At 35.3% G+C, this 17,652-nt stretch overlaps 2 protein-coding genes across 2 annotated transcripts in view; one reads left to right on the forward strand and one right to left on the reverse strand.

Moving 5' to 3' along the window:
- Nucleotides 1-17,652, forward strand: part of ESCO1 (establishment of sister chromatid cohesion N-acetyltransferase 1) — a 1,212,023-nt gene that overhangs the window by 953,596 nt on the left and 240,775 nt on the right. The gene's annotated exons all lie outside the window — the stretch shown is intronic.
- MIB1 (MIB E3 ubiquitin protein ligase 1) overlaps nt 1-17,652 on the reverse strand; it is a 117,592-nt gene that overhangs the window by 34,243 nt on the left and 65,697 nt on the right. The gene's annotated exons all lie outside the window — the stretch shown is intronic.

Genomic DNA, 17,652 nt, shown 5'->3' on the forward strand with positions numbered 1-17,652 from the left:
ATGAAATTAGAACACTCCCTAACACCATACACAAAAATAAACACAAAATGGATTAAAGACCTAAATGTAAGGCCAGACACTATAAAAGTCTTAGAGGAAAACATAGGCAGAACACTCTATGGCATAAATCACAGCAAGATCCTTTTTGACCCTCCTCCTAGAGAAATGCAAATAAAAACAAAAGTAAACATATGGGACCTAATGAAACTTAAAAGCTTTTGCACAGCAAAGGAAACCACAGACAGGATGAAAAGACAACCCTCAGAATGGGAGAAAATATTAGCAAATGAAGCAACTGACAAAGGATTAATCTCCAAAATTTACAAGCAGCTCATGCAGCTCAATATCAAAAAACCAAACCCAATCTAAAAATGGGCAGAAGACCTAAATAGACATTTCTCCAAAGAAGATATACAGATTGCCAACAAACACATGAAAAGATGCTCAATATCACTAATCATTAGAGAAATGCAAGTCAAAACTACAGTGAAGTATCACCTCACACAAGTCAGAATGGCCATCATCAAAAAATCTACAAATAATAAATGCTGGAGAGGGTGTGGAGAAAAGGGAACCGTCTTGCACTGTTGATGGGAATGTAAACTGACACAGCCACTATGGAGAACAGTATGGAGGTTCCTTAAAAAACTAAAAATAGAACTACCATACGATCCAGCAATCCCACTACTGGGCATATACCCTGAGAAAAGCATAATTCAGAAAGTGTCATGAAGCACAATGTTCGTTGCAGCTCTATTTACAATAGCCAGGACATGGAAGCAACCTAAGTGTCCATCAACAGATGAATGGATAAAGAAGATGTGGCACATATATACAATGGCACATATATACAATGGAATATTACTCAGCCATAAAAAGAAACGAAACTGAGTTATTCATAGTGAGGTGGATGAACCTAGGGCCTGTCGTACAGAGTGAAGTAAGTCAGAAAGAGAAAAACAAATACTGTATGCTAACACATACATATGGAATCTAAAAAAAAGGTTATGAAGAACCTCGGGGCAGGACAGAAATAAAGATGCAGATGTAGAGAATGGACTTGAGGACATGGGGAGGGGGAAGGGTAAGGTGGGATAAAGTGAGAAAGTGGCATCGACTAATATATACTACCAAATGTAAAACAGATAGCTAGTGAGAAGCAGCCGCATAGCAGAGGGAGATCAGCTCAGTGCTTTGTGACCACCTAGAGGGGTGGGATAGGGAGGGTGGGAGGGAGACGCAAGAGGGAGGAGATATGGGGATACATGTATATGTATAACTGATTCTCTTTGTTATAAAGCAGAAACTAACACACCATTGTAAAGCAATTATACTCCAATAAAGACGTTTAAAAATAAAAAGTCATGCACAACAATGTTCATTGCAGCATTATTTACAATAGCCAGGATATGGAATCAACCTAAGTGTCCATCAAAAGATCAATGGATAAAGAAGATGTGGCACATATATACAATGGAATATTACTCTGCCATAAAAAGAAACGAAATTGAGTTATTTGTAGTGAGGTGGATGGACCTAGAGTCTGTCATAGAGTGACGTTAAGTCAGAAAGAGCAAACCAAATACCATATGCTAACAGATATATATGGAATCTAAAATTTTAAAAAAATGGTTCTGAAGAACCTAGGGGCGGGACAGGAATAAAGACACAGACGTAGAGAATGGACTTGAGAACACAGGAAGGGGGAAGGGTAAGCTGAGACAAAATGAGAGAGTGGCACTGACATATATACACTACCAAATGTAAAACAGATAGCTAGTGAGAAGTAGCTGCATAGCACAGGGAGATCAGCTCGGTGCTTTGTGACTACCTAGAGTGATGGGATAGGGAGGGTAGGAGGGAGATGCAAGAGGGAGGGGATATGGGGATATATGTATATGTATAGCTGATTCACTTTGTTATACAGCAGTAACTAACAGAACAATGTAAAGCAATTATACTCCAATAAAGATGTTAAAAATATATAAGATAAATCCATTTTTTAAATTATTTTATTTAGTTTTGGCTCTGTCAGGTCTTAGTTGCGGCACGCTGGATCTTCGTTGAGGTACGTGGGATCTTCCGTTGTGAGGTGTGGGCGTCCCTCTAGTTGTGGCGTGCGGTTTTCTCTTCTCTAGTTGTGGCGCATGGGTTTTTCTCTCTAGTTGTGGCCCGCGGGTTTTCTCCCTCTAGTTGTGGGGGGCAGGCTCTGTAGTTGTGGCACATGGGCTCCAGAGCGTGTGGGCTCTGTAGTTTGCGGCACGCGGGCTCTCTAGTTGAGGCGCGTGAGCTCAGTAGTTGTGGCGTGTGGGCTTAGTTGCCCTGTGGCATGTGGGATCTTAGTTCCCTGACCAGGGATCAAATCCACACCCCCTGCATTGTAAGGTGGATTTTTTTTTTTTTTTTTTTTTTTTTTGCGGTACGCAGGCCTCTCACTTTTGCGGCCTCTCCTGTTGCGGAGCACAGGCTCCGGACTCACAGGCTCAGCAGCCATGGCTCACGGGCATAGCTGCTCCGCGGCATGTGGGATCTTCCCGGACTGGGGCACGAACCCGGGTCCCCTGCATCGGCAGGTGGACTCTCAACCACTGCGCCACCAGGGAAGCCCTAAGGTGGATTCTTTACCATTGGATCATCAGGGAAGTCCCAAACACATGTTATTGATACAAAGAAAAGAAAAATGGTACTATAAATGTGTTGAGAGAAATGGTGGTAATAGAGGATATTAATAGCTTTCACTTACTTGTTCTTCCTTCTTGCATGCATTAAGTCAACAAGGTAGAAAACCTGAGGTCCCTCAGAAAAAAGAGCCAATGGTTCAGAAAGTTACTGAGGCATTTAAAAAGAAATAGAGGGAATTCCCTGGCGGTCCAGTGGTTAGGACTTGGCACTTTCACTGCCGGGGCCCAGGTTCGATACCTGGTCGGGGAACTAAGATCCCACAAGCCACACAGCACAGCCAAAAAAAATTATATAAAAATAAACAAAAATAAAAATAAATAGGTATGTATGTATTCTTGAAAGCCCATTGCCTCCCTGCACTCTTATTACTTTGTGTCTTTTTGCTTTTTCCTCTCTTAGTACAGTATATATAACTGAACTGTCAGAACAAGGGAAAGGCAGTACCAGGCTACTGCTGGCAGTGACAAAAACAACCCTAGTCCCTTCTAGATCACATTCTACAAAGTATATCAAATCCTAATGTTAAAATGCAAAATTCAACATTTTCAAGGAGAAAGTTTTTATTTCAGAATAAATCTGTTAATTAGTCTCACTGACATAAATGTTGTATATTACACTATAGAATAACCATATTAAAATATTTTTTCCTCACAATCCTGAAATATTAAGAAATATATCATTAAAAATAAAAATTGAAAGAAATTTGAATTAATCCAAATGCTTTATTTTAAACTGATTAAATTATTATAATATTAGCAACATATTTTAAAGAGAAATGGTAATTTTTGATTTCCCATAGTAACAGTGTTATATTGGCAAATGAGGTGAATACAGCAGATAATAGTTAATAAAGTAAATAAAACAAATGGATAACTAAAGAAAAAGAGATTTTTATAAGAGGAGATCCAGAAGTCGAATTAGGATGATAGATAGATAAGTAGATAGATAGATAGATAAATCACCAGGATGGAATTATTATTAAAAAGATGAAAATTATGTCTTTTTCTGGAAAATAATGATTGGTTAAAAAGAGAGTGAAGAAATGGTTCGTACAAAGCCTGGAGAAAGAATGAGAAAAATAATTTGTCAGTGTATCACCAGCGTTATCTATAGACAAAGCTCCCTGATGAGCAATCCCAGTATTCTAATTTACCCTCCAGTAGAATCAGGAGAATGCTATCAGTTTTCAGTCCATCATCATATGCAAAGTCATCACAGGTTGATGGTACTGTCAATTAAGATCATCTAACCAGTTGTCTTGCTCACCAATCAATCTCCAATTTTAACTTAGCTTTTCATAGTAGATTTCTTTCTCCCCACTGCAGGGAAAAAAAAATCTACTGATCAGATGGTGTAAGTACTACAATCCACTTAGCAATATTTCTTTCTGTAAACAGTAATTTGGCATTCTTTATTAGTGTTAATTAGTGTTAGTCATCTCTATGGACCAATAAAGCCAAGGTCCATATTCGGGCCCTGTGAAGCCTCAACTAAACACTCTCACCCATAACAGCTCTATCTCATATCTCTAACTGAACAAATACCAACACTTCCATAGAAACCTCTGTAAAATACCATAAGATTGCTGTAAGAATTAAATGATATAATGTAGGTAAATGTTTTAGTAGAGTCTAAAATTCTTCAATATAATAGTGTTATTTTATTACAGTTCTAAGATTATAGACCTATAAAGTACACAGTACAAATTTCCCTTTTGTCCTTCCCAAGAATTCCTCCTGTATTCTTGATTTTGGTTATTCTTACCACCATTTAACCAGCCATCCAAGTCAGAAACCTGGGAATCATTCTAGACCCTTTCCTCCCTTCTTACTCCTGCGTTCAATTTGTTCTCTTGGTTTTCCCTTTTAAAACTAAACTATTCTTTCCCAGGGGCCCCAATATTCTTTATATAGGCTTTCATTACCTTTCCTCTGAACATCTGTAACAGCCCCCTTCCAAATCTATCCTCTATACCCCTTCCACACAAATCTAATCATTTCACAATTTTCACAAATTCAAAATTATCAGCACTCAAATTAAAAAGGCTTCCTTTAGGGCTTCCCTGGTGGCGCAGTGGCTGAGAGTCCGCCTGCTGATGCAGGGGACCTGTGTTTGTGCCCCGGTTCAGGAAGATCCCCCATGCCGCGGAGCGGCTGGGCCCGTGAGCCATGGCCGCTGAGCCTGTGCGTTCGGGGCCTGTGCTCCGCAACGGGAGAGGCCACAACAGTGAGAGGCCCGCGTACTGCAAAAAAAAAAAAAAAAAAAAAAAAAAAAAAAGGCTTTCTTTAAAATAACTAAATCTTTTTAAGATATGATTGGTCTCGATAAAATTTATTCTGAAATATACTTTTTGTTCTAATATACTTTTAAAAGAATATGAGACTAAACTTACTATTTTGTTGATAACTGAATTATAACAAAATCAACTCCTGATTAAATGGTTTCAGTTGTGATAAAATATTGCAGACAGCCCCAAATCAAAATTAATGTAAAAGTCAATGGTCAACTAGCCAGGAGTGGGTAAATTTTTGTTTTTGCTGTTTTTAAATAAACTTTTTATTTCAGAACCACTGTAGAGTTACAGAGAATTGTGAAGATACTGTAGAGAGTTCCTCACCTCTACTGTTAATATTGTACATTAGTATGGTACATTTGTTAATTAATGAACCAGCACTGACTGCTATTAACTACTTCATTCCAACTTCCTTAGTTTTATTTCATGTTCTTTTTCTGCCCCAGAATACATCACATTTAGTTGTCATGGCTCCTTAGGCTCCCCTTGGCTGTGACAGTCTCTTAGACTTTCCTTGTTTTTGATGATGTTGACAATGTTGAGGAGTACTAATCAGTTATTTTGTAGACTGTCCCTCAGCTGGAATTTGTCTGGTGTTTTCCCATGATTACACTGGGGTTATGAGTTTTGAAGAAGAAGGTCTCAAAGGTAGTGCCTCTTCATCACGTCACATCAAGGGTACACACTATAAACATGACTTATCACTGTCGATGTTAACCTTGATCGTCTGGCTGAGGTAGTGTTTGTGAGGTTTCTCCATCACAGAATTACTCTTTTTCCCCTTTTCTATACTATAGAACACTAAAATATACCACATACTCTTTGGAAAGAAGTCACTATGCGCAGCCTAAACTTTAGTGGAAAGTTATGCTCCACTTCCTTGAAGGTGGAATATCCACATAAATTATTTAGAATTCTTCTACACTGGAGATTTGAGGTAGATTAATTTTAACAGAGACCTATAACCCTCTCATCTTAATTAGAAAGCTGCTAATTAACGTTCATTCCTGATCTTCCCCCCACAAAAAGCAAACAAACACAAACAAATAATATGATGCCTCAAGAAAAAAGCCGATCTTTGGGCCTAGCCTGCAAGATGAGTTAAGAAAAAAACAGAATAGCCCCTGGTCCCCTCACCCTCATGTCCAGAGCAGCTCTGAGTGGTCTGTCTCCTTTCTTCTCATGGGGTAGACAATCTGAGGAACCCACAATATAACCAAAGGTCAGCTGTTCCCCACAGAACCTTAGTTAATTAAGAGGATTCTGTTGTTAGGTTGCAAGAACTGAGGCCCATAGAGTTGCCGGGATAAGGGTGTTACAGCTCAATAAATCAATAATTATACTAAGCCAATAGACTCTCACTTGCGGAGCACAGTATGAGATTTGAAGATACTTTCCCTAACGTTCAAACACTCTTCTTTATTTCTCAGTCTGGTTGTTTTCCAAAGGTTAAGGACATGGATAATTTAAGGATAAGATCTTACTACCAGTTAAGCAGGCATTCGTGAATACTGCCAAAGAAGCATTAAGTTCCGGAACAACTAATAGTGGTGCCTAGCATAATCCCTGGCACATGGTAACACTCAAACGTTTGCTGAATGATGAACAAACGAGTTCTAAGAAGCAGAGGGGACAAGCAGCTGTCTGCATGGTATGTAACAGTCAAATGGCGCTGGGTCCATTTTTAGGACCTGCCATGCTTTGCAATCTTTCTTCAGAGATGGGCAACATTTTTCCAAATAAACCACAGTAGCTAAACTGAGGAGGCCTTACATATTAGTATTACTTAATGTAAAAAGACATTAGAACGGCACAACAGCACATATTAGGTGTTCAAAAAATGCTTGCTGAGTTAAAGAACAACCCCTCAAATATAGTTTAAGCATGTTAGTCCAGAATCCATAAAGAAACTTAATAAAAAAGTTGATGAATCCCAAGTAGAAGTTCTGTAGGGCATGCTAAAACCATGTTAGAATGTAACGGTCTGAATACATTTTTATTCAATACACACCCCTACCTAAATGGATGGAGACAAGAAGTCTAGGAGGGTATATACCAAAATGCTATCTGTGATCATCACTTTAGTAAATGAGTATGGGTAATTTTTATTTTCTTTCATCTATTTATAGTGATAGACATGACTCAAATGTTTTTTAATTCTTTTTTTTTGGTGTGCTTTAATTTTCTTCCCACAAACTCTTTTTTGACAGACAGTAATTAAAAGGTTCATTAATTTAGCTTAAATTCATTAACTAGGAATTTGGTAATGTAGTAGAATTTAGCTCAAAATGAGAGACATATGCAATGACAATGCAGCCTACGGGAGAGCTGTACAGGTGAGTACTCGATCGTTCCTAAAATAAGACAACCAAAATGATCTCTTCTATGATGTAAGGCAGGGAAGCGTAGTTTACTTATCTTTATACCCGCTTTGTGCACCCAGTGTTAGGTGCTCAACGTTTAGCTGAATGGAACAAAAGAAGAAACAATCAAATGAACAACCATCTTTCTGAGCAAGAATGCTCACCATGCTACATTTTTGGTTTATGTTCCAGTCCCCAAGAGTCCATTCCCTAACTACTTGCATTTTCAGAAACCAGAGCAACAGCAGGCACAGTGGTGAAGATCTCAGTCTGAAGCCAAACTACCTGGGCTCACATTCTGGCACCAGCAAACTGAAGAGCTAATGACTTGAGCAGGTTACTTACCTTCTGTGCCTCAGTTTCCTCATCTATAAAATGTGAGAAGAATCACAAATCCTATTTCATAGGATCGTTATGAAAAGTTTAAAGGGCTTAGAAGAGTACCTGGACCTTCATACACTATATGAGTGTTTGCTTGGAGGGGGGGTACTTTTACTGCTACAAAATGGTCAGCAAATATGGGGTAATTTAGAAACCCGAAAATTAACCTATCTTAACACTCTGAGATGTGTCATCTTATCACAATGTGTCTAAAATTATTTCAATATCTAGAAAAGCTGACTCTTTAAAACTGCCAAATATCTATAGAAGCATTCTTTATGTCACTGTTTTAAAATAGCCATCCAAAAAAATTAAACTGCTATGTTATTAAATGCTAAAGACAAAAAGAATGTCGAGGACAAATTTCCCTTCTAGGAGAATAAGCTCAGAAAACTGATAACCGTTTTTCTTGATTCTTAACTGAATCGATACTTAAGAGACTATATTTGAATTAAGAACAAGGTATAGTTGGTTTCTCTTGGGCATTCTTAGGTTTGTAAGATCTTAAATTGTATCTCCATAGGTTTGTGGAATTTGATGTTATATTTTTTTCTCCTTGGCTAAAAAATAAACTTCAATATTAAAATTTATGGTAAATATGCCATTAAATTTATAGCAAAAGTATTTTTCCTCTGCAACATACACTATGTGGCAAAGTTACATATAAGTTAATGACTATTTAAGTCTGCAGTAAAGTGTGTCATCATCATGCCTACATGCTATTTCAGAAAATAAAAGTGGAATGGCAATGTAGAAGGGAGGAAAAAACCACTTCATATTTGAGCATAAAATAAAATTTAACTAATGCATTTTAATAGTTATATAAGTATATATAGTTTCAATACAGAAGTACACAATTACTCAAAAGCATTCCAGACACTGTTTCTCACCTAAGTACTACAAAACAATTTACTCAAATTGACAATGAATTAAAAGTTTTAAGTAGCATTTCCAAGATTTCATTTACACATTACTCCTTTCTTCCTTAGTGATCTCTCTCCACCCTCAATATATAGGTTCTACTTACCATTTTTACGAATTTGCCATTCAAATATTATTTATTAAATTTAAAAAGAGTGTATAGCAACAATTAGCTCTAAAAGGTAACATTACAAAATCCCTTCAGGCCTTTAGCTGTATAAAATATCATTATCCTGATTTTTTACCAATAAAAAAATCAGGTCATGAAACATATTTTGGCAGCAGAGGGATTTTACTTGTTCCATATCTGTCTAAAGACTGTCTTGCTACTAACCAGGGTAATATTTTTCCTCTTTCTTTTTTTCTCTGCAGTGCATCTAAGTTTAGTGACAGCCGCATCAGGCTTTCCTAGTCTCAGCGCAAGCTCAGTGAAAATCTGGGATGTGTAAGTGGAAACATGAGAGACCGCTTTATTTGGCAGTGCTTTGGGAAAAAAAAAAAAGGCAGGACAAATGGCAAGGCAGTGTTTGGACCGCAGGATGAACAATCAATAGGCAGAAAGCAAGATAGAGGCTTCCTCAGCTTCTGGATCGACAATCGACAGCTGAGAGACTATTTTTTGCTATGGTTGACTAAATATGGTCAGGGAAGAGAGAGGCACAAGAGAGTCTGTTTGCCTGGGAGTGCATGTTTCAAATGCTTAGCTGCCTATAAAGCTGTAACAGTTCAGCCTGTGGCCACTGAGGGAAGAATATAAGTTAACCTTTGTAGTGACCATGTGGAAGTCCTGACCTTGCTTGCAGACTTGACCTCGGGATATGACAAGGTAGCTTCAATACAGATCTACCATTTAATCCTGGAAACTAAAACAAACAAAAAAAATCTCACAGCAAGAAAGATGCAGAATATTTCCTCAGAAGTCAGAAGACCCCAATGTATTCTGGTGCGCAAAGAAAACAGGGTGAATGTCTACAGTTACTTGGGGGGAGCAAGGTGTGTTTTGGTTTTTGTTGGGTTTTTATGTCTTTTTTAGATTATAAAATTAACCTCCTCTGCAACTTTTTCCCCAATTCTGAAGCATTCCATCTGAGAAATAAGTGAGGTTCATTTTCTTGGCTGTTGTAGCAACCTTCCTCCGTAGCTTAACTTTCTGTCCAGCAGATACAAGGTGCTTATAACTGTGCAATACTAGTAATACGACATTCCAAATCAAATGGCCAACGCTGATTCAATTTTACTGTAGTTTTTTTTCTTTTCCCTTAAGCATAAGGGAAGGGAGAGGGAAAAGATGGCTGACTTATTTTTGTTTGTTCATTTGTTTTTCAAATTTATCTTAAAAGGTGAGGCTCTGTGTTCACTGTTTCTTCCCCCTTACTTCACCCGGCTCATGAAAAGAAGCGCTAATTCAGCAAATAGAGTGAAGAAACAATCAAGATGAGATGGCTGCTGCTGATGTGACTCTCTAGGTCTTTATCTCTCTTCCTGCTGCTAACGCTGCATGACACTAAGCTTACAGGTAACACAGCACCACAGGCCTGTACTTTTAAGGATGCTTATGACTTTCTGCATGCTTACCTATTACTGACTCGATACATGTTTTTATTGTTAGATTAAATTCTATCTGGGCACAGCCTAGTTTCACAGTTCAAGTAGAGAGCTTATGTAGTAATAAAAAGGAACGCTGTTAAATATCATGACAGGTAACTCTTGATCTCAAACTTGTACAAATCCATTCCTGTCATTTACGTTATTAAAGAGTTCGTTTTTATTGTTTCAGATTAAATGGTGGTTTTGCATCCCTAGTAAATCACATCCTGCTTCCAAAGTATACTACCGTTTAAAAACTATTAACTATTTCAAGGTTTAGTCAACCAAGATACTTGGTAGATCACAAAATACTTTTTAATGCCAACTCTAATAGTTGGGCACAAAAATAAATCAGAATGTGCATGGTGAAATTCTAACTCTGCATTGCTGAAACTGCTGTAGTACTGGGCTATCTGCTGCTACATTCTGATTTGCTCTCTCTAAGCTGCACTAGCTTTTTATCACAGGCTGCAGAAATTCTACTTTCTGTGTCTTTTCTTCCCTTCCTTTCTCAAATAGGAAAATTTCTCATGGTTTTCTTTTAAATTAACCTTTTAATACCACAATAATAAAAGGCAACTCACCAATTACAATTTCTTTTCATGCTCAATGATCAAGCTAAAACTCAACTGCTCATAGGCTAATACCTTTTGGCTGTTTTTAAGTGAGACTTTGGACAGTACTGTTCTGGTACTTATCCTTTATATTAAAAAAAAAATCAAAGAATCAAAACAACTCAATTCACCAAAATTAGATATTAATTCATCTATCTAAATTTATATTTAACCCAAAAGGAGCACCAAAGTGCAAAATTCAGGTAAGTAACTAATAAAAAGAAAGGAACAACAAAGACGTTTTCAAATGATCATGAGTTCTTATCTATGACCTTAAAAAAACTAACAAAAAAAATCATCATCTTTAAAAATTCAGTTCATTCACACCCTAAAAAGATCGGGTTTTTCTCCTTGTCTTTTCAACTTTAGAGTTAATATCAGAAGTACTAATTGGCTGTTAAGTTTTTAATAAGACATTTAGTTTGTAAAAAGAATTTGCACCAAATTAATTATTGTCTACTTGTAGGATCTAGAAGCAAACTACAGAATAAGAAGAAATTTCCTCTGAAGACTATGAAGAAACACTAGGCTGATCTTACCAATATCTGAAATACACTCTGTAAATCCCCACTGGTACTATGGATCTCTTGCAGAACCAAACCAGGACAAAGTTCAGCAGATAACTGGTCAAAGTTTAAAAGTGTATGTCCACCAAAAACAAGGAACCATGAATGGCACTAATGCCATGCCTCAGGTAAATTTGTTATAAAGTTTAGTCTTTGATAGTCTCTGCAAATGATCTACCATTTCTCTCCATCAGTAAGCTGAATGTTTTACTAACAAATGGGAAAATAAAACATTTCGTGTTTTTACAGCTAACAACTTAGTAATACCTACTCAGAGTACATACTTCTTTATGTACCCATATGAACATACAATGCTATGGAATGTAAAGAAGTATGTATTTTTGGTAGGCAATAAACCGCCAAGAGGGAACTAGAATGCAGCTATGTGAATGACCTTCATATGGTAAATTAACCTAATATCAAAGAGATGACCTTTGGCAATACTAACACCAGAAAAATGTACCTACTACTTACAGATGGAAACTAAATGTTGCTAAGATTTATATTCTGTGAAGAAAAAAAGTTTTACTGAAGTAGATTTAAAATTATCATGAAATTCCTTTTAAATATTTTAAGTTATGCATACATTTTACATTTTTTAAATTAAGTTTCACATGATTAAAATTTGAATACAAAAAAGAGTATTACTAGTACAAAACGATGAGGGATACACATGACCTATTTTCTGTCTCCACAATTTGACATTAATTTAAATTAATATCATATTAGTAGTGTTGACTGATTTAACAAAAGCCAACTTCATTTGCATTTCAACAGCTCTTCTTCATATTTTGATAAATTTATAATTTAATAATATTAGAGGAATTTCTGAAGCAAGTTTTGCTGTTTTAGGTTTTCTTTTTGAAAGCTATAGACATAGTTATGATTTTAAAAGGCTATCTTTCAAGTAAAATTCTGCTCTCAGAAGAAAAAAAACTGGTCCTTGTCCTTCTCCCTAATCCAGTCTCCACTTTCAATGCTGTGTAAGTACTTAGAATGAATCAAGACATAAGATTTATTCATAAAAAATGACAAAATTCTGGGAAATAGCTGTAAGTCAACAGGGCACATTGGTCACAGACTGCCAAATATTTAAAATAAATAATTTATTATCTATATTATCCTTGAATTTGCTTTCTCCAAAGAGGGCACATAAAATGAAAACACTATAGTCAAGAAACCAATTTATACAGAAAGAATAACCATCTTTTATTAGTACTATGCAATTATAATTCAATTTTTTATAAATATGATAGACCTACTATTTATAGTATGTTAGATAATTAAAATACTTTTTTGTATTTTATATAAAATTTATTTTGTACTATATTTATATACTAATAAATTATACATGATATAGCTCTTAGCAACAATTTATAAGTAGTACCTACTTTAAGCTACTATAATAGACTTTGAAAAAAGAAATACTAATATTCATATATTCTAATCATTTCTTACTAAAAGTTTTATTTTGACTGGAGTATTCAGACATGTATTACATGTATAACTTTTTTGTGTCACAGTTGAATAGAAATGGCTATAAGGTTATCCAATTTTCTGTTTAATAAGACAACAAGATAATTGTCAAAAGATGATTTTCATTTTATCGGCAGATTATAAAGAATGAGAGAATGACTATTAGATATGGTAGCATATAAATTACTGAATATTTATTGGAAGTTACAAAAAGTTCATAATTTTAAAATTCCACATTTTCAAAGAAAAAATCAGTTCAAAGCTTAACTCACTCAAGAATAGCCCTTCTTTCTGATCTTCTACAAAGAGAATGGCAAAGCTGCATATTCCATTTGTTAAGTTTAATTGTACATGCCCTAAATACCAAAAACTGACAATATATACCTCAAAAATAGAGGTTCCTCTATAAAACTACTCAAAGGGTATTACTACACCCATGTTTTATAATAAACAATTATATTCCTCATTCTATAGGTATAAATGTTTTTAATAATTATTTTAAAACATCCCAGCAACTAAGAATCTCGTTGCTACAATATTAAGAGTATATAATCCCTAGAAAATAAAATTATAGCATCTGTTGTTATTCATTTGAAAAAGTAAAATTATACACTGATTCTAGTGCTTACAAGTTTAACTTAACATACCTAAGAGTATTTTCAATCACTCTAAAATGTCACATCTATCACTTAGATCAGCTGTTCATTTTTAACTGAGTACATATTAAACTCTGGGCATCTGCTGACACTGGTGTAACTCAAACATTTCAACTGTCTCGCTGACAGGGATAACAGATGCTGACATTATCAAATGCTGTACTATTTTTTTTCCACGGCCTCTCCTTGCCCCGATATGGCCAGTATATGAAACTGAACTGCCATCCAAAAGCACACTTGAGCAACTGGATCTGCTAAAAGGCTCCCATATAACTAGTAAAAATAGAAGCCAGTTTTATTACTATCATCAGCACTGAAGTCCACGCAATTTAACACCTGTTTCATTTCTATTAGAATAAATGATGGAAATAATTGTAGTCACATTAATTTCACCCGCAGCATGATACTCATCAACCAACAGATGGAGAATATACTTAATATGAGAATTGTTTGAATATTGCCTGAATTAGTGTTGACCTTCTCCCAGTTTGGTTCAAAACAGATAACTATTTCTTTATATTTCACTGAGAGCACTTATAGGCAAACTATAAATTGCTCAAACTTTTATTTCAAGCAAGTATTTTCAGAAGACATCCCTTCCCAATACTGAAATCCCCTTATAACAAAAATTTGTTCTACTGAGTTTTAATGGTAGTTTTAATACTCAAATTCATGATTATTACTAACCACAAGTCAATGTATTATTAAGCTGATAATGAGAAGTAACTAGGCAAGCTGTACCCAAAATGACAGAGAATTCAGTCAAGGAACTAGACCTTTAAAAGGGTTAAATTATTAACCTATGATTAGTAACACTACATAAGCAAAAAGAAAGAAAAATAAGCTATCATGCATGGCAGTTCCTTCCAACACAAGTCTAAGCAATACACCGAATATACGTGTCATCTATTTATAAACCAAAGCGCAGAGGTACTTTCTTAAGGCTACTCATTCCTCCACCCCGTCAGCAACCTGCTGTTAGTCCTTAAGTATAATACTTAAAAAAGCAGCAGCAGTAGAAAAGTATGACTAAGCAGTGCTCTTCCCTAACCTATTTCGCTTACTTATTTGGTTTACTGCCCAAGGATAAATAGATAAAATTACTCTGATACACATCAAGATCTATTTGCTCTTTTACATGGTGTGGGTTTTGAAACAGGTCACTGTCTGAATTTAAGAACTAAGCAAAAGTGCTAAAAATAAAGACGTACATTGATAACTCCTTAATGCACTAAAGACGTGTTAAAGGGTAAAGATTTCTGCACGACTAGAGTAGGAAATAGTAGGAAAAGTGCCTTCAAAACATAAAGTTTTACATTCAATGGCTGAAATACTGATATGAGAATCTCTTAACATTTGTGGAAGGAACATAACCATAATTTTTCAAATAAAAAACATTTTAACTGTTCTGGGTCCCAAACTAGCGGCACTGCAATGCTTTGCTAGAGCTGGTAAAATGGAACCAAATCGCCTCTTCAATGGATTTGGTCCCCTTCAACCAGCTGTAGCTATGCATTGATTACTACAGGACAGCCAGCGTTTTCATTTATCAATATCAATCACATCAACTAATTTCAACTTATTTAAATTACTCAGATTGTGGTTTAAATCAAATAATTTGTTACTGTTAATTCTACTTGGAAGAGTCATAATGGTAAATAATGTTTATAAACAGCTTTATGAAAAATGTGTGGATGACATAAGGCTTTCAAATAAAATTATTTTATTCATTTATGGTCTCTTGGTATTAAATTTCTTATCCTTCAGAAAAGAAATGGTATTGAAATGTAGACTATGCCACACAATTTTAAAAAAACAAAACTTCCTTCAAAGGAAGAAAATATCTGGGAAGGTCACCTGAAACCATAACAGGAATGTCACAGTGTGGGCACGTACATTCTTAAATTAAAGAAAAATGTAACATTATATAAAATAAAACTCCAGAAATGTTGAGTCACTACCTTCCACATGATTAGCATTTAATTTTACTGCTATTTAATAGAACATTGATAGGTAAGGTGGAAAAGGAGATGATGACACTGCAGAGCATCTTATAGACAGACTTAAACAGAAGGTATCTAATTCTTCTGACCCTGAACCAAAAGACTTTAATCCTCAAAAAAGAAACAAAATACTAATAAGCATTGCTACCTTTTTACTTATGTAGATATTTCACCTCTCCAAACATGTTTCCTCAGTTGTAAAATGAGAAGACTTTTTTTTTTTCCTAATTCTGAGTTAAAATGGTTTCTTCTGTCTTAAAACATCACTGGTCAGTACCAGGATAGAAAAGCCAATTTTAAGAGTACGAAACTTGATATAGAAAAAAAAGAACTCAAAACAACCCAAGTTACAATTACAACCAATATATAACTTGTGTTATCTTCTGATATTCTTTTGTGCCCAATTAAAATCACACTTTATTGGGCAATGTACAGTCAAAACTGCATAAAATGTCTTAAGGAAACAGGAATAAAGAAGTGTGTACCTTTAACTAAAGCACCACTTTGTTGTAGAATGGAAGTTTTTTTTCTTTCTTTTTTGTGTCACCTGACACCAATTATCTGGTTGGAGGAGTCACTGTTATAAATTTCCAGAGGAATTCTCAAGAATTAAAGAAACAGAAGTAGTATTTTTTTTCCTCCTTGTATAGGCTCAACATTATTAAATATACTACGCCTATTCTCAATAAAGTTAAACAATTCAAAATATTTAAAAGTTACTTCCTAAACACTTTAATTTTCAGTCTATCTTAAACTTTATAACTTAAAAATATTATAACCTAAATTAAATTCCCTCAATAAAATCTCTTTTTGACCATCCTAATTTGAAATAATTGCTTTGTTTCAACTCTTGACCGTTTCTCTACAGAATTTATATTTTAATTGATCATATACTCCTGTGATATCTAACACTGTCCTGACTGTCAAATTAAGGCTAACATGTATTGAGTCCCGAGTATAGTCAAGACATTACAGGAGATACACAGATAAATATTTGTGCCCACAATTTTAACAGAAAGAAACATAAAAATGCACATACTAAGTGACAGCACAAAGCAGATTATAAGTGCAACAAAACAAAAACACAGAACAAGGAAGTATAGAGCAAACAGAAAATAACTTCAGTGATGATACACAGGAGCTCTGGAAGAGAGCTGGTTAAGAAAAAGAAGGGATACGGGCATCTTAATGAAAGAAAATGCTTAATAAATGAAGGAAGAGAGCAGACAATTTTAGGGAGAGGGAGTAGTATAATGTAGCTGAAGGGCAAGTTGGGCAGAGGGATTTTAATCAGCAGGAGATAAAGTTAGAAAGACAGGCTCATGAAGCACAAGAAGTGAGCTTGATATATTAATACATTCTTAGTTAAATCATTCACTGTCCACGTGTTCCAGTCTTGCCTCACATACAGACCGTAATACACAGAAAATAATATAAAGTGGCTAAGATCAGTGAATCTAAAGTCAAATAGACTTTGCTCAAGTTCCAACTGTTCCACTAGTCGGCTGCATGATCTTGAATAAGTAAATTCATCTCTTTATAAGCCCCATATGCTTCATCTATAAAATGAGGATATTAACACCTGCTTCAAAAAGCTGTTCAAAGGACTGAAATGAGATAATGCATGTATACTACTAGTGGCCAGGCATGTGGTAAATGCTGTCATTATCATCTTTTATTTGAAAGGCAGGGAACATATAATACTACTGTGTCTCCTTCACAGTGCCAACGTATGAAGTGTTCAAATATTTGTAATTTGAAAAAACAAATCAAGATATAACCTAAAACACTGTCATTTATTTCATCCTAGATTATACACCAATTGTTACAGCTACCAATCACAATAAAATCCTTTCGTTCTCTGTGCTCACCCTCTAGTGGTGATCCTAAGAAGCTAAAAAAGAGCAAAAAAAAAGTAAAAGGAAACATGATGTAAAAATGCAATATACATCATGAATAAGAATTCATGGTGTTTATAGTTAATAATACTGCATTGTACATTTGAAAGCTGCTAAGAGAATAGGTCTTAAAAGTTGTCACCACAAGAAAAAAAAATTGGAACTATGCGTGGTGATGGATGTTAACTAGACTTACTGTGGCGATCACTTCA

Source organism: Orcinus orca, chromosome 15 (assembly GCF_937001465.1).
Source record: "Orcinus orca chromosome 15, mOrcOrc1.1, whole genome shotgun sequence".
NCBI lineage: Eukaryota > Metazoa > Chordata > Mammalia > Artiodactyla > Delphinidae > Orcinus > Orcinus orca.